Source organism: Xenopus tropicalis, chromosome 7 (genome assembly GCF_000004195.4).
Source record: "Xenopus tropicalis strain Nigerian chromosome 7, UCB_Xtro_10.0, whole genome shotgun sequence".
Lineage (NCBI taxonomy): Eukaryota > Metazoa > Chordata > Amphibia > Anura > Pipidae > Xenopus > Xenopus tropicalis.
Genome location: NC_030683.2, coordinates 61,260,998 through 61,286,593, shown reverse-complemented (window position 1 = coordinate 61,286,593; position 25,596 = coordinate 61,260,998). Strand labels below are relative to the sequence as shown.

The 25,596-nt window shown below is 43.5% G+C and overlaps 1 long non-coding RNA gene across 1 annotated transcript; it reads right to left on the bottom strand.

Annotated features, from left to right (window-relative positions):
- Nucleotides 1-16,394: 16,394 nt before the first annotated feature.
- On the bottom strand, nt 16,395-18,274 carry LOC108648120. Its single transcript, XR_001924858.2, has 3 exons — nt 18,077-18,274; nt 17,575-17,626; nt 16,395-17,209 (listed from the first exon to the last, which is right to left on the bottom strand). It is a non-coding gene; the product is annotated as an uncharacterized LOC108648120 (long non-coding RNA).
- Between the last annotated feature and the right edge of the window lie 7,322 nt (nt 18,275-25,596).

Below are 25,596 nucleotides of genomic sequence, written 5' to 3'. Positions count from 1 at the left end.
CAAGAATCCTCTGGCATCCATTTATACCATCTGCACCACACAACCTCAGAAAGTTGTAGTTCAACTACACCATCAGCTCCATAGTACTTCTCCCACTTAGCAGAGGCCCATGCCTAATAATTAAGGGTCGCATGTAACACATGCTTTACACTACGCTACTAGCCTGGATTTGCCTAATCTAAGTCAAAATAGTGTTACATTTGGCGCCCAACGTGGGGCCCGACGGGCTATATCCATTTTAAAATTTCTGAGCCATTGCCTTGAGGAACTGAGTTACCATGTGTGTGTCACTTATAATTTTCCTGACAGGCACTGCCGGACGCAATAGGCAAAAGGCGCCTGCAGGCCTGATCGTGAATCCTGAGTACTAATTGGCCATGGGTTCAGCTTGAGGGTTCTCCCCGTATATTTCCATTGGCTACAGGAGCTGTCCATCAGCTCATTACATTTTGGCGCGCAAATCGCACGAGAGGCGGGTTGTTTGTGTGATTTCCCCAAAGGCGGTGCCCGGATGCTACATCGCAGCTGCCATTTTGTGGGACACATGTGAAGGAGTGAGACACGTGCGAGGGAGCTCTAAAAATCTTCAGCGCATTAGCGGCTGCAGCACACTGTTAAAATCTGCTGGTGACCTCGACTCGGTTACCCTGCCTCTATTGCGGCTGCAGAGAGGACAAGCTGGGACTGAGCTTAAACCCTCCGGTACCAGGACCACGTGGCTGCGGCCTGGACTCATGGAGAGGGGCCTATTGACTGTGAGTACCCCAGGGCTGTGGGACCACTACTATTATCCAGCCTGCCCGGTCGGATTGCTGGAATTACCGGATACACCGGCGGCTGTGTTTCTTTCCCCCGGGTGGATCCCAGTGCACGCGGCTGCGGTCTGGGCGTAGTCACCCCAAAAGGGATTTTTGTTTTTGCCACTGCGGCTGCTGAGGGAACATCTTACAAATATTGCCTACAGACAGCGTGCCCAAGTATTTAAAATGGCCGACGCTGCTGAATCACGTCAGGTTACCCCAGACAGTGGCGAAATATCCGTCCCACCACGCGAACGCTTTGTGTGGTTAGGCACATTTGGAAAGCATGTGGCTGAGGATGGCACTGTAGTGGTGGAGCCTTATTGTGCATGGTGGCAACAAGCGATTGTGCAGGCGTAGAAGGAGCTGGAGGATCGCTGTCCTTTCTGTAAGACCCGCTGCTGGGTACAGCCTATGGAAGCCAAAAGGGGACCCGCCACCACTCAGGAAGGCCTTGAAGGCCCGGGGACCCCTAGACCAGCTACCCCGGCACCTACTACATTATCTCAGTATAATACCTCCACTACCCCTAAAGAGCTTGTGGAGGATGCGTTGTCCATTACAGACAGTCCAGAAGAGGTCATTGATACAGTTTCTGTGGCTGCATCGGAGGCCATATGGCCAAGTAACCAGGACACTAAGTCTCCAATACCACATCAGACTTCTGCTGATATGTCTGAGGTACAGTCCCAGTTGGAATTGCTTAAACTACCCCGGAAGGGGCAAGTGCTATTTCTACACCATCCACAGGGAGTGGTATATTTATAAGTGCAAAACTGCCAAGGCAACAGTTTGTTCCTAATTGGACAGCTATGGACTTTGGCACACTCCCAAAGATTTTTTGAACCACCTAGGCCACATGAGGAATCTTCCAATGATCCGCCAGGCTGCCCACAATACAACCACCTCCCCATGCGGTCAGCAAGGACACATCCTGCTGGGTTGCCCAGGGAATGGCAGATCCTGAAAAACACAGAGCCATGTCAAGGGTCCAGCGGTTGATCAACAAAAGGGTCTACCAGCTGTGGGGCTTCTTTATGCCCTATGCCCCAGAGTGGGTTTTTGACGAGGCGGATAGGCTGCTGGATGAGTGGCTTTACGGAGAATTGGTCTGCAGGGAAGGCCTGACGCCAGGGGGCCTCCTACACCAAAACACTACAAGGAGGAACCAGGATGCAGAATACCTGGCGAACCTAGCCAGAGAGTGGTGGTTGGAGCGCACCATTTTGAAACATGGCGTACGGTCCTGTGGAAAGTTTCAAAAGGACCAAAACTTCACCCTCCTGTCTAATCTTCCGTCAGGAGGAAAAATAGATAAGCCTCACCTGGCTTATTATGTTTCTTTTCAGGTGACCAAGCCCAAGTATGACCGGAACCTGCAGTTGATGTAAAACCCCATGCCATTTGGGTTCCCATACCTGATGGGATTTCCCCCCAGGTGGGAGGTGGGTTGGTTTTCCCTAAAAAGATAAGGGCAACACCCACCATCTTTGGGCACACTTCCTAAAGGACTGCCAGTATTGCTGCCCCGTTCTATGTACACAGAGATGGACTTTGTTTTTCAAGTTTGGAACTCTCATCTACTAAGGAGAGACTGTAAAGTTTGTAAAATAGTTGGGTTACAGAAAGACTGCTGGGCCCCTCACTCCAACTTCTACCTCCACCTGCCTTAGGGTAGGACCCATTGCCTTATCCACACCTACGGAGTGCGTATTGGGTAGTCACAAATGCTGGGTTAGGGTGGGAAGGCCATGGACTTAATAAAGTTGACAGGTGGGGAATGTTTCGACAGTAATATGAACCCACTAATCCTTTCTTTACAGCCAAGCATGTGCCTGAGACACCTGACCACAGGCAGGATGATCCCATGTGTAAGTGTGTGCCTGAGCACCGCTATTTATGGCTCACAGGGGGTTGACTCAAGGTTTCTCTAAGTATTGTGCCCCTGTTACAAGGTCCAGGTGGTATTTCAATAGCTTTTTAACCCTTTCACTGCCAGCCGTTTTGAACAAAGTGGAACTTCTATTGCCAGACAGTTTTTGAACATTTTGCACTGTTTCACTTTAGGGGCTTTTCCTCGGGGGGACTTTTAGTTTACCCAGGAAAACTATATATTTTTTTCAGGACAACCTAAGCTTTCAAAATATGGTGGAATTTTTGTGTAATTCCAATTCTGTAACAAGATATAAGCTTCGAAATGTCTAAAAAAAATAAATAATATTTTCCATAATATAAACACATACACCAGAAACAAAAATTATGTTATGCACAAAAATACAACTGATTTAAATACAACTGATTTGGAAAGTCCCATATCTTCTGAACGTGCCAGTACCAAATATATATAGTTTTATGGAGATTTCTCACTTGTATAGGTAAAAAACTCCCAGCAGTACACTACCAAATTTCCAAAGTATTGCTCCAGAAAGCTGCATACTTTAGATTTCAAGGTCACAAATTCCACTAATATAAGGTTTATCCCAGAAAATTATACATTTTTAGAAAGAACAGATTCTGTGTAATCCAGAATAGATAGAACTGCCTGTCTACTCCAAACTACCAAGTTGCAATTCTATCCTAAAATTATTGGTTTTTATAAAAAATTTGTGAATTTCTTAAAAATCTCTTCAAAGCTTCCTTGTCTATAGTATCTTATCTCCTACAGGTCATAAAGTAACCAGATAAAACACCCTAAATATGAACAACAGGGGTCCACTGAACAGTTTGATGCCCAATATGTTTAGGTTTACCTAAGTATGTGGCATGTAGGGGCCCCAATGTGAGCATACCCCATATGATCCGTCATTTCTTTCATTTCAACTTCTGCAAAATCAACACATTTACATCATTTTGTGTGGGATAATGCTACAAAAAAGTATGCTCGCCCCAGAAAGCCATATATTTTTGGAAAGTACACATTCCCCCGAATCTAAAATGGGTACCCATGTCTTTCTACTCCAAAGTACCAAGCTGCAAAGCTTTCCTAAGTTTGACGATTTTGTTACATTTCCAAAACCTCAAAACCTCCAATATGCAGCATTTTATTTTCTATATGTCATTAGGTACCAAGATAAAACACCCTAAATATGAACCAAAGAGGTCTACTGAGCAGTTTGATGCCCACTGTACATAGGTTTATCAAAGCACATGGGCACCTAGAGACCCCAAAATAAACCTTGTCCACACTAATTTCATGGCTTACCTTTACCTAATTCATAAACACATGGCAGTTTTATGTGGGATAGAAACTGCAGAAATATAGGGTTACCCCTGAAAACCATATATTTTTGGAAAGTACACGTTCAGACAAATCCAACATGGGTAAAGAGTCCTTTCTACACCAAAGTACCAATCTGCAAAGCTTTCCTAAAGCTAGTGGTTTCTATGACATTTCAGAAAATCTACTAAAAATGTTGCAATTTGTGTATGTGTACAAAGGAAAATCACCCCAAATAGGAACACCAGAGGTCTAACAGTTTGATGCCCTATATGCATAGATTTACCAAACTATGCGGAGTACAGGGGCACCCAAATTAAAATAGTGCATATGAATTTTCACAAATGACGCTCCGGCTCGTGCAGTTTTTGCACCAGGTATCTGTATTATGTGCCATAAGACCCCCTAACAGTATGGAGACCCTAGAAAACCATACATTTTCCGAAAGTACACATTCTGACAAAACAAAAATGGGTAAATACATCTTTCTACTGCAAACTACCAAATTACAAAGCTATGCTAAACAGAACAGTTTTTATGACATTTCTGAAAATCGTCACAAAGATTGCATTTTACTTCATTTTGTACCCCCACAATTTGTAATGTATCAACATAAAACACTCTAAATATGAACGCTAGGGGTCTACTGAACAGTTCGATGCCTTATATGCATAGATTTACCAAACTATGCGGAGTACAGGGGCACCTAAATGAAAATAGTGCATATGAATTTTCACGAATGACGCTCTGGCTCGTGCAGTTTTTGCACCTGGTATGTGTATTATGTGCCATAGGACCTCCTAACAGCACGGAGACCCTAGGAAACCATACATTTTCTGGAAGCACACATTCTGACAAAACAAAAATGGGTTAATACATCTTTCTACTGCAAACTACAAAGCTATGCCAAACAGAATGGTTTTTATAACATTTCTGAAAATTGTTACAAAGCTTGCATTTTGCCCCATTATGTAGCCCACATTTCATAATCTACCAACATAAAACACCCTAAATATGAATGCCAGGGGGTCTACTGAACAGTTTGATGCCCAATATGCATAGATTTACCAAACTATGTGGGGTACAGAGGAAGCCAAATTGAAATACAGCAAACAAAATGTCCATGTGCAAGACAAGTAACAAAGAACAATATGAAATGCAATAAAATTGCTAACATCACAAAAAAAACCCTAAAATCAATGGGGGGGGTTTTCCCTAATGATATCTGCAGTCAGAATCACAGTTTGAGTATTCTGGCTTTGGCAAATTAGTTTTACAGACAAAATCAAGCGAACAACAACTATGCATAACTGAAAATGCAATAAAATGGCTAAAAATGCAATAAAATGACTAAAAATGCACCAAAATCAAAGAAAATTTAATAAAAACACTAAAATAATACACAAAAGGGTTGATTCACTAAAGTGAGATAAATTTTATCGCACTTTTTTTGCGTTAAATAAGACACGACAATTAGCGTGCGATTCACTACAGTATTACCACGTGCGTTAAGTCGCATATCGCATGCGTTAAATTTTGCACTACCGCATGAGTTAATTTGCGCGCAGAAATTAATACGAACGCATGATTCACAAACACTTAGGTGCGCTAAATATCGCATTAGGCTATGCGAAAATTAACACCTACTTCAGGCAGGAGATAATTATAGAAGTAAGTATGTGTGACCCCTAGAGTGATGCAGCCTCCAGTTTTCAGGGAAATGGTCATTTTTTATATAGTAATTTTACGAAAGTATTGGCATGTATGGCTAACATGGCATGCGTTTATTCGCATAATTTCGCTACTATAGCGGTAAATATTTAGTCGCCATAATATGCACTACTATAGCAGTAAATATTTAGTCGCCATAATATGCAATACTATAGCGGTAAATATCTAGTTGCCATAATATGCACTACTGTAACGGTAAATATTTAGTCGCACAAATACATTACTAGGTATATTTTGGTGCCTCTTTTGTAATCTCGCGACTTGAGGCCATTTTGTAGCGACTTTGTAATCTCGTGACATGTGCAACTTGCTGCCATTTTGTGTCATTGAGCCTGCAGTCACACTACAGAGAGCATCATGCCTGGGGTTTCTGAGCTGCTACCGGGGGAGAGGCGCTATATTATCGAGGTTTTCCTGCGCTCAGGATATGACAGGCTGCCGCTGGGGCCCATAGGGGTCCATGAGAGGAAGATGGCTATCCTGCGCAACATAATAGATGGGTTGTGCAGGGGCTTCCACCTGCTCCAGCGGATATGGTCGGACCTGAAGCGCAGGAATATGGAGCTAATTATGGAAATCGCTCAAGGAATTTATTGTACTTTAATATGGTTTTACACAATACGTTTCTTAAAAGATTTAGTAAGTAATTTGAACTAAAAGTACAAATGTAAGAAATGTATATTCTATATATATATATATATATATATATATATATATATATATATATATGTATATGTATCCAAAAAAGACCAGCAACCCTGGGTTCGCTATATGTATATGTATATATGCATTTGTTTTCAAAAACACACAATAAAATTCAAAATAAAGAGGGAATTTTAAATATGTTGTGGCATTTTGAAAAAAAAAATACATATACACACACACACATATATATATATATATATATATATTAGGACAGAGAGCTGCACACACAAGTACTCTTCTTCAGGGACAAACCATATATATATATATATATATATATATATATATATATATACACACATCTATTTTCAAATACATATGCATAAATAAGTTTAAAGCAGGGAGGAAGCAGCAGGGAGAGGCCCATAGTATGAGTAATTTGGGGAAAGACCACAAAGGTTTTAGGGGGCCCTGGCTAACAATGTCTGTGTGTCCTTTGTATTGATGTGAGGATTCACAGGGGGAGGGGCCAGTGGGGGTGTGGGAATGGTCCAAAAAATGTTCTTGTGAGGGGCCCCATTATTTATGATGGTGGCCCTCTGTGTATGAATGTATATATATATATGTATAATAGATTTAAATAACATCTTGCAATACTATCTCACAGAACTCCAGCTCGATATAGCGTCTCTTCTCCCTCCAGAGGCCCAACCCCAGGCACACCAGGCTCCTGAGGCCCCCGAGGCCCCAGCACCCGCCCAGGCCCCCGAGGCTCCAGCGCCACCAGAGGCCCCAGAGCCACACGAGGCCCCAGCGCCACCCAAGGCTCCAGTGCCACCCGAGGCCCCAGAGCCATACGAGGCCCCAGCGCCACCCGAGGCTCCAGTGCCACCCGAGGCCCCAGGGTCCCCCGAGGCCCCATCAGGCCCGGACACTCCCCCCCTGGAGTTCTCCATTGGAGAGGATTCTCCCCAAGCCCTGGAGTTCTCTCCCCAGGCCCCAGACTCTCCCCAGGCCAAACGCTGGGCACCAGGTCCTCCTGTGGACGAGGGACCCTCAGGACGGACCGAAGATGTGGGGACCCAAACATCATCTGGGTGGACTGACCCCACACTTCGGTCAATGCAGGAGGATCTGGACAACATCAAGGCCCAGTTGGCCCAGCTCCGGGGGGACATGGCCCAGCTCCAGGGGGACATTCGGGATATCAAGGGCAGCAAGCCCTAAGTTTTATTTTTTCTACAAATTTTAACATTTTATTGTAAAAATAAAAGTTTTTAGTTTTGTACTTTTGAACTGGGTAATGTCTAATTATTTTGCCTTCCTTGATATGGTACGCTATACTTTCATGTAGTCTCTCCTCCACTCTTACATTTATCAGTAACAGCATCAATATGCTATATGGTTTAAATTTTTGCAAATATTCTGCCAACAATTTTGTCTTTAGCCCATTTTGCTGAATAGAAAAGCTTGCGTTAATTAGTAGGTAGCGTATTTTCTGGCGAGTGTGATAACTGCCAATCAAATGTTTTGTTGCCAGAATAATTGCAATATTATATTTGTTCCCATTTAATTAAGTGCCCATAACATATTTGCCATTTATTCTGTGTCTAAAATCTCCCACTTAATTTAAGCCACTTTAGTAAATGGACCCCTAAGTATTTGGCTAAATATTCTTAAATGCCCCCCCCCCCCCTATTTTATTATCTCTAGCACTTCTTTTTTTTTTTTTGTTACTTATATTTTTATTGTTTTTTTTGCAAATAAACATTTATACAGCACCTATGCTCTAGCAATTCTGTGCTCTCCCAGGGCAAATGCGCAAAATGTCGCCAGTTTTATGCTGCCGCGTGCGTCAAGTCACGTGGCAATTGCCGCGTGCGTAATGTTGCGACAATTAGCGGTCACGCAAAAGCTATCACACTTGCGATAATTAGCGTGCACGTGAAAAATACCGCGCCGCGCGTGCGTTATTTAACGCGCGTATACTTTTCACGACTAAAATATCGCATGCAGTATCGCACGTGAATTAGCGCAAGTGTGCTTGTAGTGAATCGTGCGTTAAGTTGCGAAAATTTAGACGCAATAAAATTTTTAACGCACGCTATAAGTAGCTTAAACACCTTAAAACACCTTAAGCACCTTAAAACGCACTTTAGTGAATCAGCCCTAAAAGGTATTGCACAGTGCGGTTAACGGATACGCTATCCTCAATGGCAATAAAACAATTTTTTCAAAATTACATGTGTGTAAGTGAGTGTGTACACATGGCAAAATGTGTTTTGAGTGAATGTGTGTGAGTGTGCAAGTAAGTGTGAGTGCTGTAAGTGCTGTGAATGTGTAAAACCCCCCCAACCCCACCCCCAAAATGTATGTGTGTGTGTAAATGTGAGTATAAGTGTGTATTAGTGTAATATGTGTGATTGTGTGTGTATGTAGCACTTACCTGGGGTCAAAGGAGTTGAAGATCGCTGGAGATCGCAGGAGGGAGACAGGAGATGCAGGACAGCAACTGCAGTGGTGAGTAGCTGGCACAGGAAGTGGGGGGCGGAGGGGGAGCGCAGGAAGTGAGGAAGAGAGCAGAAAAAGTCGGGCACATAGAATCTACGTACCCAACTTTTTCTATGGGGCCCCTGGGTGATCGCGCCCCAAGCTCTCCCTCCTGGACCACTCCTCCCCGCCGGACCACTCCCTTCCATATATAAACCAAAGCACAGCAGGGAGAGAGCTGTGCAGGGGTTTGAGGGACAGTTTAGGTAGCTTTGCTGACTAGTAATCTACTTTCTACTGCTCTGTATGTAGCTGCTGTGGACAGCTGTCCTGCTGATCTCATCTGCTGTAACCCAATAGTCCTTGTAAGGACTGCTTTTATTTTCTGATTACTGTTACTCTTCTTTTCATTGTGTACTGCAGCTCTGTCTGTGTGTGTTGGAGACAGGTGTGCTGGTCATAGTAGTGCACCAGCACCAACCACACATTCACACAATTTTTTTTTATTTGTGTTTTTTTACTTTGCTACTGTAATTTATAGAGCCCAGTGCTATTAGTCTAGCTGTGTTGGGGACTGGTGTGGTGCTCCTAGTAGTTCACCACCAGCACCAACCAGAGATCACTTTTTTTTAATTATTATTATTTTATTTTTATTTATCTTACTGTTCTTTAACGTGTCCAGTGCTGTTTGCTGTTGTTCATAGTAGTGCACCAAACATGTTACACAAAGTAGTGACATTGCATTGCAATAAAATCACCTGAGTGACGTTTTTCCACCAGCAATAATACATTCCGTATCCACTACTGTATATGTTGCCATTGCAGGCCTTGTTGCCCAGTGTCTTCAACCAAGTGCCACCTAGCTGTGTGTGCTTTTTCACATTCCGTCTAAAAATAACAATAATAATTCCGTGTCACCCAAGTTGTTGTTGTTGTATTGTAAAAATAAAAAAAATGTCAGGCAGAGGCAGGCCGCCACGCAGAGGCACTAGGGGCTGTGCTGCTATGATATCCTGTGGCCCTAGGAAATCGCCCAGTGTTCCGAAGGCACGTACCCTGAACTCCAAAAATGCTGGAGAGGTAGTTGACTGGCTTACACAGCATACCCCATCCTCTACCATTTCTGCCAGGAACTTTGCCACAACATCCTCATCCTCCTCTGCTATGGGCACCCCACGTACCACTTCCTCCACCACCGCCGCCCCTTCTTCACTGGATGAGTCAGAGGAGTTATTTTCACATAAGTTTGTTGAACTGAGTGATGTGCAACCATTAAGAAGAAGATGAGGACGTTACACCAGATATCATAATTCAGGCAGGCAACACAACAGAGATGGACATATTCACTAAAGTTGGGGCCTGATTCACTAAAGTGCGATAAAATTTATCGCACGCTTTTTTGCATTAAATTAGTCGCGATAATTAGCGCGTGATTCACCATAGTATTATCGCGTGCGTTAAGTCGCCATTCACCATAGTATTATCGCATGCGTTATTTTCCGCGCGACCGCTAGTTTTAACACATGCGTTAATTTTGGCGCTGAAAAGAATACGATCGCATGATTCACAAACACTTAGGCACGCTAAATATCGCATTGGTCTATGCAAAAATTAACACCTACTACAGGCAGGCGATAAATTATAGAAAAGTACAGTAAATGAGTTTTTGGCAATAAAATATGGACTTACAGTGTTATTTATTCAAGTATGTGTCTTTTTACTAAATTTTACTAAAGTCTTGGCATGTATGGAATTTCGCTACTAATATACAGTACTATAGCGGTAAATATTTAGTCGCCATAATATACAGTACTATAGCGGTAAATCTTTAGTCGTGATAATATACAGTACTATAGCGGTAAATATTTAGTTGCGATAATATACAGTACTGTAGCGGTAAATTTTTTTTTTTTTTGCTCAAAGCGGTAAATATTTAGTCGCACAAAATACATTACTAGGTATATTTTAGCGATTTTTTTTGTCGCGATTTTCTAATGTTTTCCAAGTAATGATTCACAAAAGTACCTAAAGCGTTAATGCATTAATTAGCACGCGAATGTGTGCATATTTAAGCACCTGATTGGGGGGAGGTGTTTGGCAGAGTGGGCTTTTTTTGTCGATTTGGAGAAGGAGGAGGAGGTGCAGCCACACCCCCAGCCTTCACGTGTTATGCGGCCACGGCTGTTCAGGGAGAGGGCCACCTTGGAGGGCTTAGGCGAGGATGAAGTGGTCAGGCGGTACAGGCTCAATAAGGCAGCAATAAACAGCCTGTACGAGCTGCTTGAGCCTGCCCTTGAACCACGGACTCGCCGAAGCCAGGCTGTGTGTCCCACTGTAAAACCAGTCCCTGCCTGCCATAAGCATGTAATGCAATGTGTAAAGTGCCCTCTTTTGCCACTGGGAGAGTCAAAGCAGCTGCTTGTAGTGTCAGCTATCTAGCACAACTTTCCCACATTTGCTTTGTGTGTCCCACTGTAAAACCAGTCCCTGCCTTCCATAAGCTTGTAATGCAATGTGTAAAGTGCGCTCTTTTGCCACTGGGAGAGTCAAAGCAGCTGCTTGTAGTGTCACCTATCAGTCTCACACTGTCACATCTGTTGCAAAAGGGCCGTGTTTTGACACAGGGAGACTGGAAACAGCTTATTTGTTTGCAGCATCTTATTCCATCTTAATTTATTTCAGGAGATGCTGGCTACCCGTGCGGTCGGTGGCTCATAACACCTATTCACAGGCCGCGCTCACGGGCCGAGTGTGCTTTCAATCAAGCACTAGAGATGTAGTGAACCTCGCCAAAAAAGTTTGCGAACCCGTTCGCGAACTTTCGGCAAAAAGTGCGAACGTTAGCGAACTTTGCAAACCCCATAGATTTCAATGGGAAGGCGAACTTTAAAACCTAGAAAAGCCATTTCTGGCCAGAAAACTGATTTTAAAGTTGTTTAAAGGGTGCCACGACCTGGACAGTGGCATGCAGGAGGGGGATCAAGGGCAAAAATTTCTCTGAAAATTACGTTGTTGACACAGCATTGCGTTTTGTGCTGTAAAGGGCAGAAATCACACTACATTCCTAAATTTATGTAATAAACTGCGTCTACATGCCAATCAAGTCGTGTAAAGGTTACGGCCGGTTCACACGCAAAGACAAAACGCCGCGTTTACTGCAATGGAAAAAAACGCAAAAAGCTTTAATGATACCGTCAAGTGAGCGAATAATAGTTTTTACTAGTTGCTTGTCACCTCCAGGACGTTCGTCCTGTCGGTTGGAATATTTCTGTAGTGGTGTGTTTAGCAGTCACCGTGCTTGTGCGCACGTGCACGGTCAGGCAGAGGTAATTCAATGTACAGTGACGTGAACCAAAAAACACTGATTCTGCAGTGTGGGCCCAGTTTTGTCCTACCTTTTTGATTACCTGTGGTGACCATAAAAGATACGATTTTGCCGCTGTTGCAGAACCCTGAAAAATTATGTTTTTTTTGTTGCAGCCACTGAAGCACAGAGGACAGAAAAAATATGTTAGATAGATGGTATCATAACCATGCCCCAGGCAAACCCTTTAAAAGAACTAAGATAGGGTGCCAAGCACAGAAGACAGAAAAAACATCAAAGATAGATGGTATCATAACCAATCCCCAGGAAAACCCTTTTAAAAAATGAAGATAGCGTGCCAAGCACAGAAGACAGAAAAAACATCAAAGATAGATGGTATCATAACCAATCCCCAGGCAAACCCTTTAAAAAAAATGAAGATAGCGTGCCAAGCACAGAAGACAGAAAAAACATCAAAGATAGATGGTATCATAACCAATCCCCAGGCAAACCCTTTAAAAAAAATGAAGATAGCGTGCCAAGCACAGAAGACAGAAAAAACATCAAAGATAGATGGTATCATAACCAATCCCCAGGCAAACCCTTTAAAAAAATGAAGATAGCGTGCCAAGCACAGAAGACAGAAAAAACATCAAAGATAGATGGTATCATAACCAATCCCCAGGCAAACCCTTTAAAAAATGAAGATAGCGTGCCAAGCACAGAAGACAGAGAAAATATGTTAGATAAATGGTATCACACCATGCCCCAGGCAAACCCTTTCAAAGAACTAAGATAGGGTGCCAAGCACAGAAGACAGAAAAATTCAGGATTTACCTGTCCAAAAAGTTTGGCTTGAAATTAAGCCAGTAGGATTTGCACCCTAGTTTGTACGGTGGTGGAGGAGGACGCTAAAGGACATCTGTGTGTGGTGTCAAGCGGCGTGCAGAGAAGGACAGCTGCATGGGCAGTCAGAACAAGTCTTCCGGCGTGCAGTAACCCTCCGAGATCCATGCCTCATTCATTTTCCCAAGACTCAGTTTCTGACTGCACTCATTGCAAATTACAGCGCTTTTGTCAGAGGCACACACATTAAAAAAATGCCACACTGCTGAGCCTTTTGATGTGGGCTTTCTAGCAGTAACAGTAGAAGTTGGCGGGTGCGTTGGCTGGCTGACCACAGGTGCCAATTCATGTTGTTGCCCTACTGTTCCCTGGGAGCTATCCCTGCTTCTTCTAAGTCTTATTCTCCTCCTGCCTCTCTGACTCTCCGTCTCTCCATCTGAACTATCCTCCTCTTGCTCTCTTCTTGTGGGCACCCACAAAATATCAATCTCCTCATCATCATTTTCCTCAGATGCATCAATTTCTTCTGACAGCTCACAGAAGACAGCAGCAGCGGGGACCTCATCACACCTTATGTCCATCTCTGTTGTGTTGCCTGCCTGAATTATGATATCTGGTGTAACGTCCTCATCTCCTTCATCTTATTCTGGCAATAATGGTTGCGCATCACTCAGTTCAACAAACTCATGAGTAAATAACTCCTCTGACTCCAGTGAAGAAGGGGCGGTGGTGGTGGAGGAAGTGGTACGTGGGGTGCCCATAGCAGAGGAGGATGAGGATGTTGTGGCAAAGTTAGAAACAGTAGAGGATGGGGTGTGCTGTGTAAGCCAGTCAACTACCTCTTCAGCATTTTGGGAGTTCAGGGTAAGTGCCTTCGGAAAACTGGGCAATTTCCTAGGGCCACAGGATATCATAGCAGCACGGCCCCTAGTGCCTCTGCGTGGCGGCCTGCCTTTGCCTGGCATTTTTTTTATTTTTACAAAACAACAACAACTTGGGTGATGTTTCTGGACACGGAATTACTATTGTTATTTTTAGACAGAATGTGCAAAAGCTCACACAGCTAGGTGGCACTTGGTTGAAAAAGACAGTGGCAACAACAAGGCCTGCAATGGCAAAGTATACAGTAGTGGATGTAGTATTGCTGGTGGAAAAACGTCACTCGCGTGATGTTTCTGGACACGGAATTACTATTGTTATTTTTAGACAGAATGTGCAAAAGCTCACACAGCTAGGTGGCACTTGGTTGAAAAAGACAGTGGCAACAACAAGGCCTGCAATGGCAAAGTATACAGTAGTGGATGTAGTATTGCCGGTGGAAAAACGTCACTCGCGTGATGTTTCTGGACACGGAATTATTATTGTTATTTTTAGACAGAATGTGCAAAAGCTCACACAGCTAGGTGGCACTTGGTTGAAAAAGACAGTGGCAACAACAAGGCCTGCAATGGCAAAGTATACAGTAGTGGATGTAGTATTGCCGGTGGAAAAACGTCACTCAGGTGATGTTTCTGGACACGGAATTACTATTGTTATTTTTAGACAGAATGTCTTAATAAATATCTAATATATATATATCTAATATATATATCTAATATCTAATAAGATAAATGAAAAAAAATAATAATAAAACAAAAGTGATCTCTGGTTGGTGCTGGTGGTGAACTACTAGGAGCAGCACACCAGTCCCCAACACAGCTAGACTAATAGCTACCTAAACTCTCCCTCAAATCCCTGCACACTTGGACACAGCTCTCTCCCTATGTGCTGCTAATACAGAGCAGTAGAAAGCAGATCACATTCACTAGTCAGACTCAGCAAAGCTACCTAAACTCTCCCTCAAATCCCTGCACAAATCTCTCCCTATGTGCTGCTAATACAGAGCAGTAGAAAGCAGATCACATTCACTAGTCAGACTCAGCAAAGCTACCTAAACTCTCCCTCAAATCCCTGCACAAATCTCTCCCTATGTGCTGCTAATACAGAGCAGTAGAAAGCAGTAGAAAGCAGATCACATTCACTAGTCAGACTCAGCAAAGCTACCTAAACTCTCCCTCAAACCCCTGCACAAATCTCTCCCTATGTGCTGCTAATACAGAGCAGTAGAAAGCAGATCACATTCACTAGTCAGACTCAGCAAAGCTACCTAAACTCTCCCTCAAATCCCTGCACAAATCTCTCCCTATGTGCTACTAATACAGAGCAGTAGAAAGCAGATCACATTCACTAGTCAGACCCAGCAAAGCTACCTAAACTCTCCCTCAAATCCCTGCACAGCTTCTCTCCCTACACTATCTCTTCAAACACACACAGGCAGAATGTAAAATGGCTGCTGGGCTTCGGTTTATATATGGAAGGGAGTGGTCCAGGGTTGGGGGGGGGTGGTCCAGGAGGGAGAGCTGCCTGATTGGCTACCATGTATCTGCTGACTCTGGGGTGAGAGGTCAAAATTTGGCGCCAGCTAAGGCGAACCCAAATGGCGAACATCGCCAAAAGTTCGCAAATTTGCGGACTTGCGAACACCCGATGTTCATGCGAATTAGTTCGCCGGCGAACAGTTCACTACATCTCTATCAAGCACACGTGAGAACGCGGTCTGTGATTGAGCGGATGTTTGGTGTCCTCAAAAGCCGGTTCCGCTGCCTCGATAAATCAGGAGGCAGCCCCACCAAAGTTGCCAACATCATCGGTGCGTGTGCTGTACTGCACAATCTGGCGAACCGGCACGGCCTACCAGGTTTTCAATTTTTCAAGTTTTCTTGTCATATACAAATAACAATGAAGCACAGGGCCGCCGCTCCCTATAAGCAGAGTACTCAGTCTGCATAGGGCACAAACTCCCAGGGGGACACCATCCCAACTGCTCCAAAAAAAAAACATTTTTATATATTATAACATACCCCCCAACACTGTCCCGCCGTTTTTTTTAGCGCATCCCGCTGTCCCGGATAGTTCAATCAATCTATGGGGGCTATTATGGGCACTTACTATGGGGGCATTGTCTATGGGGGCTATTGGGGGCACTGTGTGTGGGGCCCCTATAGTAGGTGTTTTTTTTTATTATTTTACTTCCGTAATATTTGGGGGAGGGGGCACAAAAGTCAATTTCAGCTTAGGGCACCCATTTGGCCAGCAGCGGCCCTGATGAAGCATCATTACTGTAATGATTTGTTTTTGACCCGTGTTCCTCAAAACTTTACAGCTGAGGTGGCCGATGACCTTGAGGACCCCGTCCATCCACCGGATCCTGTCCAACGTGCGGATGCCCGAGGGAGTCAAGTCCGGGGACAAATTGTTACTAATTACTTTGCCTGTAAGTACCTAAAATCTTTAATCCCATACACAACACATACCAAACAACTTGTCCCAAAAAAAATATATTTATTTTCAGGGAACACTTCCCAAATATTGATTTTTGTAACAGGTTTAACACCTGGCAAGAAAGTAAGAAAAAAAAAACCAACAAAACAAACAAATAAACAGCCCAAATAAAAGATAGGTTCCACAAATCTCTAATTGCACTGTGCCCAATTTATTTTCTCTTGCAAAGCTGCCTTGTTGAACCTGCAGGAGGGGGAGCTGCGCTGGTAGAGCTTGTGGGCTCTGTTGGCTTTTGTTCAGCAATTTGTTGTTTTTCTCTAGCATTTTGTTCTGCCAACAGAGCCAGTTTTTGTCTTTTAAGCTCTACCTGTTCCTCCTGCAGGCTCAACATGGCAGCCTCATGTTGGGATTGACTTTGATGTCTGGCCTGCTGGAGGCTCTCCATCTTAGCCTCATGCTGTGCTTTCCTGGCCTCACTGGCCTGATGGAGTCTGACCATCTCCTTGCTGAAGGCTTAGCATTGCTGACTCATGTGCGGCTTGCCTTGCCTGACCTGCATTAGTGCCACACACAAGTCGACATGCAGTTGGTCCATTTTGCGCATAAGTGCTTTGTGGTGCCTAATTAGAGATTTGTGGAACCTATTTTTAGCCTGTTCCCTGGGGGCCACATTCTCTCCGGTGGGCTGGGTTGGGAGCTGCTGCTGCTGGGGAATATTGGCTGGCTCCTCATCTGAGGAGAAGGCCACGCCGCTGCCACCGATGTGGGACCCTCTCTAGCTTGCCTCCCCACTAAATCCCTCTCCTTCAATTTCAGGATCGCAGCGTGGGGAGTAGAGCCCAGACGAGGAGCGACCACCTTTGAAAAGAAAGAAGAAAAAAAATTATTTAATTTTGGATTATGTTCATGGACAATAATGAGTTTTGTTAAAACATGACCAAGTTAATTTTGACAAAAATATTTGTGGACATTGATTCATTCCAAATGAGGCAAAAAGGTAAAATCAAGTTGAAAAGATTGACTGTCCAAAAGTACAAGATGAACTGACTGCACCTAAACCAGCAAGACACACTTGGCAAAGACACACATACCTATCTTATTAGCAATACACTGCACTTCTGGAATTGAAACAGCTGCAATATACACAGACACAATTCATTATTATGCCACTGCACAAGCCTAACACAAAACACACGTCAAACCAAATTTGTTAAGAATAATACCTGGAACGTGAGCAGATGCGTCTGCGTCCGCTCGGCCCAGGTGGAGATGAATCTGTTTGAGAAAAATATTGTTTAACCTTAAAGAGATACAGACACCAGAAAGGAAATTATTTTTACATCTGTCATAACATTGTCTTTGCATGCTATTTATAATTTGGCCATAAAAGTATTTGGCCAAGCTTTTACATTCGCTGTCTGATCCCCCATGTTCCTCTATGAGGGGGCGGCCATATTTGTCCAGCAGGAGGCCGTTGGCATTAGAAGCTGTAACTGACAGGCTGAGAATGGACAGTCAGGCTGGCAAAACAGTCAGGTTGTGGGATTTCAAGTAACAATTACTTACAAAAGCAGCCCTATCAGTAAAAAATGATCAACACGACCTATAGGCAACTTTTTCATTAGATTTATATTTGAAAAAGTTTTTTTTTTGTGTCAGTATAACTTTAATCTTAAGCTTCTCTGCAAAAGTAAATACACTTGGATTACTGTCATTACAACCTACCTTGGCCAACATTCCGGTCTGTATCGAAGGTTCCGGACACACCGCTCACGCTCTCCCGGTGTAGGAACGGCAGCAGCAGCTTCTCATAATGGGTGTAATGCACCCTCTTAGCAGGCCCTCCTCCAGTTCCTGATCTAAAGAAAATATACAAATGGTTTTATTGTGTTGTCTCCAATAAGCAAGCCATAACAACGCAGTCACTTTCTGTTACTCATTGTTGCCCCAAGCAATTGCCTTTACTTTCAAGTGTAACAATACTAAGGCTCTGACACCGAAACCATACTAAAATTCTGCAAGTTGCTGCTAAGTGGCCTCGCTAACTCCCAGGGCTCTCCCTTATACTCTCTCTGTGTTAACCAATGCTTAAACAATAATCCTCCTTGTTAAAGGACAGTACAGGGCATTAAGGGGTCTGTTTACTAAAGTGCGTTTAAATTGTCTAAGAGTATAGTCTATGAACAGTCGCTAACTTTAAATTAGAATATTTGTTAGCAAGAATAGTGGCAAAGTTTATTTGGTCGCCATAATATTTGCCAATATAGAGGTGAATATTTAATCGCCATAATATTCACCACTATAGCAGTGACTATTACAAAGTCGCGACAAATCGCACAAATACAATACTAATTATATTTTGGCGACAAATCGCACAAATACAATACTAATTATATTTTGGTGACTTTTTTGTCGCAACTTTGTAATCTCGTGTCACGCGCGACTTGCGACCATTTTGTGGCGATTTTGTAATCTCGTGACATGTGCGACTTGCGGCCATTTTGTGTCATTGAGCCTGCTGTCACCACACTGAGAGAACCATGCCTGGGGATTCCGAGCTGCTAATGGGGGAGAGGCTCTATATAATAGAGTTCTTCCTGTGCTCAGGGTATGACAGGCTGCCGCTGGGGCCCATAGGGGTCCATAATAGGAAGAGGGCTATCCTGCGCAACCTAATAGCTGCGTTGCGCAGGGGCTTCAACATAGAAATGGACCTCCGCCTGCTCCAGCGGATTTGGTCAGACCTGAAGCGCAGGAACTTTCAGGAGATATCTGAAATTGCTGCAGGTAATTATACTACTTTAATATGGTTTTACACAATACGTTTATTAAAAGATTAAGCAAGTAATTTGAACTTGAAATGTATATTCTCTCTCTCTCTCTCTCTCTATATATATATATATATATATGTGTATATATGCATGTTTTTTCAAAAATACACAATAAAGTTGACAATAAAGAGGGAATTTTAAATATGTTGTGGCATTTTGAAAAACAAATACATATACACACATATATATATATACAGGTATAGGACCCGTTATCCAGAATGCTCGGGACCAAGGGTATTCCGGATAAGGGGTATTTCCGTTTTTTGGATCTCCATACCTTAAGTCTAAGAAAAAATCAATAAAATATGAATTAAACACAATACGATGGTTTTGCCTACAATAATGATTATTTACATCTTAGTTGGGATCAATTGCAAGGTGCTGTTTAATTACTACAGAGAAAAAGAAAATCAGTTTTTAAATTATGAATTACAGGTATAGGACCCGTTATCCAGAATGCTCGGGACCAAGGGTATTCCGGGTAAGGGGTCTTTCCGTAATTTGGATCTTCATACCTTAAGTCTACTAAAAAACCAATAAAACATTAATTATATCCAATAGGATTGTTTTGCATCCAATAAGGATTAATTGTATCTTAGTTATGATCAAATACAAGGTACTGTTTTATTATCACAGAGAAAAAGGAATTCAATTTTAAAAATCCTAATTATTTGATTATAATGGAGTCTATGGGAGACAGGCTTTCCGTAATTCAGAGCTTTCTGGATAATGGGTTTCCGGATAAGGGGTCCGATACCTGTACTTGATTAAAATGGAGTCTATGGGAGACGGGCTTTCCGTAGTTTGGGGCTTTCTGGATAACGGGTTTCCGGATAAGGGATCCCATACCTGTGTGTATGTATATATATATATATATATATATCAATCCAAATGGTGTCCGCAATCCAAGGCTCAATATTCTGCGGGGTGCATAGCCAAAATTATGTCTGTATAGAAAATAATTATCTGTGGCCAGCACACCCTTCAATGTTTCATCAAAAACATTTTTATTGTAGATATATTGTTAAAACCAACGTTTCGGTCCTTATTAGGACCTTTCTCAAGGATTTATCCTTGAGAAAGGTCCTAATAAGGACCGAAACGTTGGTTTTAACAATATATCTACAATAAAAAAAAATTTTTATGAAACATTGAAGGGTGTGCTGGCCACAGATAATTATTTTCTATATATATATATATATATATATATATATATATACACACACATTTTCTAATACATATGCATAAATGAGTTTAAAGCAGGGGGAAGCAGCAGGGAGCGGCCCATAGTATGAGTCATTTGGGGGAAGGGCCACAAATGTTTTAGGGGGCCCTGGCTAACAACGTCTGTGTGTCCTTTGGATTGATGTGAGGGTTCACAGGGGGAGGGGCCAGTGGGGGCGTGGGAGGAGGGGGGCCCAAAAAATGTTGTTGTGAGGGGCCCCGTTATTTAGGATGGTGGCCTTCTGTGTATGAATGTATATATATATATATATGTATAATAGATTGAAATAACATCTTGCAACAATGTCTCACAGAACTCAATATCGACATGGCGCCTCTTCTCCCTCCAGAGGCACAACCCCAGGCACAACAGGCTCAAGAGGCCCCAGGACTTGCCCAGGCCCCCGAGGCCCCAGCACACGGCCAGGCCCCCAAGGCCCCAGCACCACCAGAGGCCCCAGAGGCTGAGGAGGCCCCCGAGGCTGAGGAGGCCCCTGAGGCTGAGGAGGCCCCCGAGGCTGAGGAGGCCATCGATGCCAAAGAGGCCCCGGACTCTCCCCCCCATGACTCCTCCCCCACTTTCCCCCCACTTTCCCTGGCCCTTGAGTTCTCCCCCCAAACCCCCGGATCCCAGCCACCAGGTTCTCCTGCCGACGACACGTCGGTCAATGCAGGAGGACCTGGATACCATCAAGGCTGAGTTGGCCCAGCTCCGGGGGGAAATGGCCCAGATGAGGAGGGACGTGGATGAACTCAAGGGCAGCAAGCCCTAAGTTTTTTTTTGCTTTTTATCTCCTCTTTTCAAATATTTTTTTGTTCTAGTAAAATTTTTTAGTTTTCTACTTTTAAACATGGTAATGTCTACTTATTTTTCCTTCCTTGATATGGTATTCTATACTTTCATGTAGTTTCTCTTATATTTATCAGTAACAGCATCAATATGTTATATGGGTTCAATTTTTGCAAATATTCTGCCAACAATTTTGTCTTTAGCCCATTTTGTTGCCAGAATAATTGCAATATCATATTTGTTCCTGTTCATTAAAGTGCCCAGAACATATTAGCCATTTATTTTGTGTCTAAAATCTCCCACTTAATTTAAGCCACTTTAGTAAATGGACCCCTAAGTATTTGGCTAAAGATTTCTTAAATGCCCCCCCCCCCTATTTACTGGCCTAATTTGATGTTGTACAGGTATAGGATCCCTTATCCGGAAACCCGTTATCCAGAAAGCTCCGAATTACGGAAAGCCTGTCTCCCATAGACTCCATTTTAATCAAATAATACAGAATTTTAAAACTGATTTCCTTTTTCTCTGTAGTAATAAAACAGCACCTTATAATTTTTCCCAAATAAGATATAAATAATCCTTATTGGATGCAAAACAATCCTATTGGGTTTATTTCATGTTTTATTGATCTTTAAGTAGACTTAAGGTATGGAGATCCAAATTACGGAAAGACCCCTTATCCGGAATACCCTTGGTCCCGAGCATTCTGGATAATGGGTCCTATACCTGTGCTACACAGCTTGGAGGACATAAGTTACACACATAATAATAGGCATGCCATACATACAAGTAAAGTAAGTAGGAAAGAAGGCAAAAAGAAAAGAAAGACAGTAAGGCAAAAGGAAAAGCCAGTTGAGTAGAAAAGCAGATGAGCAAGTGTTAAATAGAAAGCTGAATGTAAGATTTTACCTGTACCTGGGCTCCTCTGCCAGCTTTTTTTTCAAGACCCGCTTGATGTCCTGGTATCTTTTTTTGCAGTTTTGGACATTACGGAGACACACACCCATGCTTATAGTGAATCATGCGAAAAGTCGCGAAAATTTAGAAGTGATAAAATTTTTAACGCACGCTATAAATAGCGCACGTTAAAACGCACTTTAGTGAATCGGCCCTTATAAGTGCTAGTTCTCAGATCAGGTGCTGGGTGAGTGCTCCAAAAGGTAGTCTTTAACCTTAGTTTTAAAAAGACTGAGGGAGGATTCTCTCCGGAGGAAATCAGGGAGGGCATTCCAAATGTAAGGGGCAGAAAGGTTTAAGGCGGGAAAGTAGTGGGGGGCGCAACCAAACGATTGTTCTGCGAGGAACGAAGGAGTCGGCCAGGAACGTACGGGGACACAAGGGAAGAGATGTAGTGAGGAGCAGAGGAATGGAGGGCTTTGAAGGTTAGGAGAAGAAGTTGGAATATTAATTATATTAAAGTTATATTAAAGTTAGAATATTCTTTGTTTAATAGGAAGCCACGATAAGGACTTTAGCAGGGGAGGGGCCTGAACTCTCCTGGATGAGAGGAGAAGAATTCTGGCAGCAGTATTTAATATAGACTGTAGGGGGGAAAGATGGGAGTTAGGGAGGCCAGTTAATAGCAGGTTGCAGTAGTCCAGTCGTACAGGATGAGAGCATGCATGAGCAGCTTAGCTGTTGCAGTAGAAAGAAAGGGACGAATTTTGGCAATATTACGTAAGAAAAAGTGACAGGTTTTGACAGTGGTGTTAATGTGGTCAGAAAAGGAGAGACTGGAGTCAAAGATCACCCCCAAACAATGCGCCGAAACGACGGGGTTGATGAGGGTGCCATCAATAGAAATAGAAAAGGGGGGGGTAGGACCAGGCTTAGGCGGAAAGATCATTAGTTCAGTTTTTGTTAGGTTCAGTTTGAGGTAGCGTTGGTTCATCCAGTTAGAGATAGCCAGGAGGCAGTTAGAGATTTGAGTCTCAGTTTCAGTGTTAACGAAGGGGTCGACAGATACATTTGGATAATCATCAGCATACAGATGGTATTTGAAGCCAAATGAACGGATAAGATCTCCCAACGACAGCGTGTAGAGGGAGAACAACAACGGCCCAAGTACAGAGCCTTGGGGTACCCCCCCATTAAGAGGAACTGGAGATGAGGTTTTGTTAGCATAGGAGACAGTGAAAGAACGGTTAGAGAGATAAGAGATCCAGGATGCAGCCTGACTACGGATACCAATCGAATGCAGAATTTGCATCAGGAGGTAGTGGTCAACCGTATCAAATGCAGCCGATAGATCTAGGAGGATTAGTATGGAAAAGTGACCTTTGGCTTTGGCAACCTGAAGATCGTTTGTAACTCTGCACAAGGCTGTTTCAGTAGAGTGCGCAGACCGAAAACCAGATTGCAGAGGGTCTAATAAATTATGGGCGTTAAGAAAGTTAGTTATACGGGAGAAGACAATATGCTCTAAGATTTTGGAGGCAAGCGGTAGAAGTGAGACAGGGCGGTAGTTAGAGAGACAGGACTGGTCCAGCGTGGCCTTTTTTAGGATAGGCTTGACACAGGCCTGTTTGAAGGAAGAGGGGAAGCTTCCAGAGGACAGAGAAGAGTTAAAGATGTGAGTGAGAGCTGGAGTAAGTTCAGGAATGCAGTGTTTAAGCAGAGAGGAAGGCATAGGGTCAAGAGAGCAAGTGGTGAGTGGCCTCGGGGCGCCGAGAACTTAAATCCGGCCCTGGGGACCCTAACCAGGGTATCAGGGTCAGACATCTCATCAAAGGAGGAGAGACTGGACCTGAAAGAGCGAGCTAAGGCCGGGAGATCTACGTCACATGTATTTCTAATTAATACAGCGGGGGAAGGATCAGGTTGGGAAGGAGAGTGAGAGACATAAAATGTAACCAGGTGATGGTCAGAGAAGGGGAAGGGGACACTGTTAAAATCAGAAAGGAACAGATTTTTAGTAAAGACTAAATCCAGAAAGTGGCCATCCTTATGAGTCGGAGCATTTGTCCACTGCTGGAGTTCAAAGGAGGAGGTTAGGCGGAGAAAACGTGAGGGCCAGGGTTGCGAGAGGTCATCAATGTGGGAGTTGAAATCCCCAAGGATGATTGCAGGGCCGTCAGTAGAGAGGAAAAAGGAGAGCCAGGTTTCATAATCAGAGAGGAAGGTAGCAGGGGAGGAGGCTGACGGGGGCCTGTAAATGACAGCCACCCGTACATGCATGCACCTCAAATGAGTTAAAAGAAAAAGCTGGTGGAATAGGAATAGGTGCAAACTGACAATGGGAGGAGAGGAGAATTCCAACTCCCCCACCACGTCCAGTGGTCCGGAGGGGTGTAGGAGAAAGATAGACCGCCATGAGAGAGCGCAGCTTCAGTGGCGGTGTCATCCTGCAAGAGCCAGGTTTCTGTTAGTGCGAGGAGATGAAATGATTTAGAGCAGAACAGATCGTGGATTAGCGTGGCTTTGTTAGTTAAGGAATCGACATTAAGAAGGGCACAGGAAAACGGAAGGCAGGAAGAGGGAAGAGTGGGAACCTGAATACGGTTAGAAACATCAGAGGAACGACAGGTTTTAGGCATGGGGACAGAAGGACGAGGACGGATATAAGTAGGTATGGAGCAGGGCCCGGGGTTTGGAGAGACATCCCCTGCAGCCAGCAATAGTAGGAAGAGGAGTGAGATGAGAAGAGAGGATTTGAAATGATTGCGCCTCCGCATACGGACAGTAACCAGGGGACAGAGGTGATGTAAGTAGTTATAGAGGGTAAAGGAGCTGGAGTATGTAGATGGGAGCAGGGATGAGGATATGTGTATGGAGTATGGACAGACAACAGGGGGGTTAAAGGAAGAGACTACCTTAAATTTGCTATACTTTAAGTTGCTATAATGCAGAGCTGCAACCCCCAGCCGAGCTGCTCCCAGAGTGAACCCAAGGAAATAGTTCAAGAGAATCACATGGTTCTAAGAGGAGGGCCCAATTGGCTAGACAGCTAACACACCCAAATTCACACCTATTGCCTGTTATCAGATAATGATATACCCTTACACAGAGCCAGGAAATGTGATTAGACTAGGGGTATGATAAAGGAAGTCACTGATCAAAGCCAAGCAGTAAAAACAGATATAGGAAACATTACATTTAAAATGAAACAGCAGTGGATAGGGGGTGCAAAATCAGGACAGTGGATGGCAGGAAACATATATTTAAAATGAAACAGCAGTGGATAGGGGGTGCAAAATCAGGACAGTGGATGGCAGGAAACATACATTTAAAATGAAACAGCAGTGGATAGGGGGTGCAAAATCAGGACAGTGGATGGCAGGAAACATACCTGGTGAGACAAAGAAAAGCCATAGGAGTTTATGGTTGGAGGTGCAGTTTGGTGATGGTAAAGGCAGATGAAGGAGATATTAATAGTTGCTAGTTAACTCTGTCTAACTCAT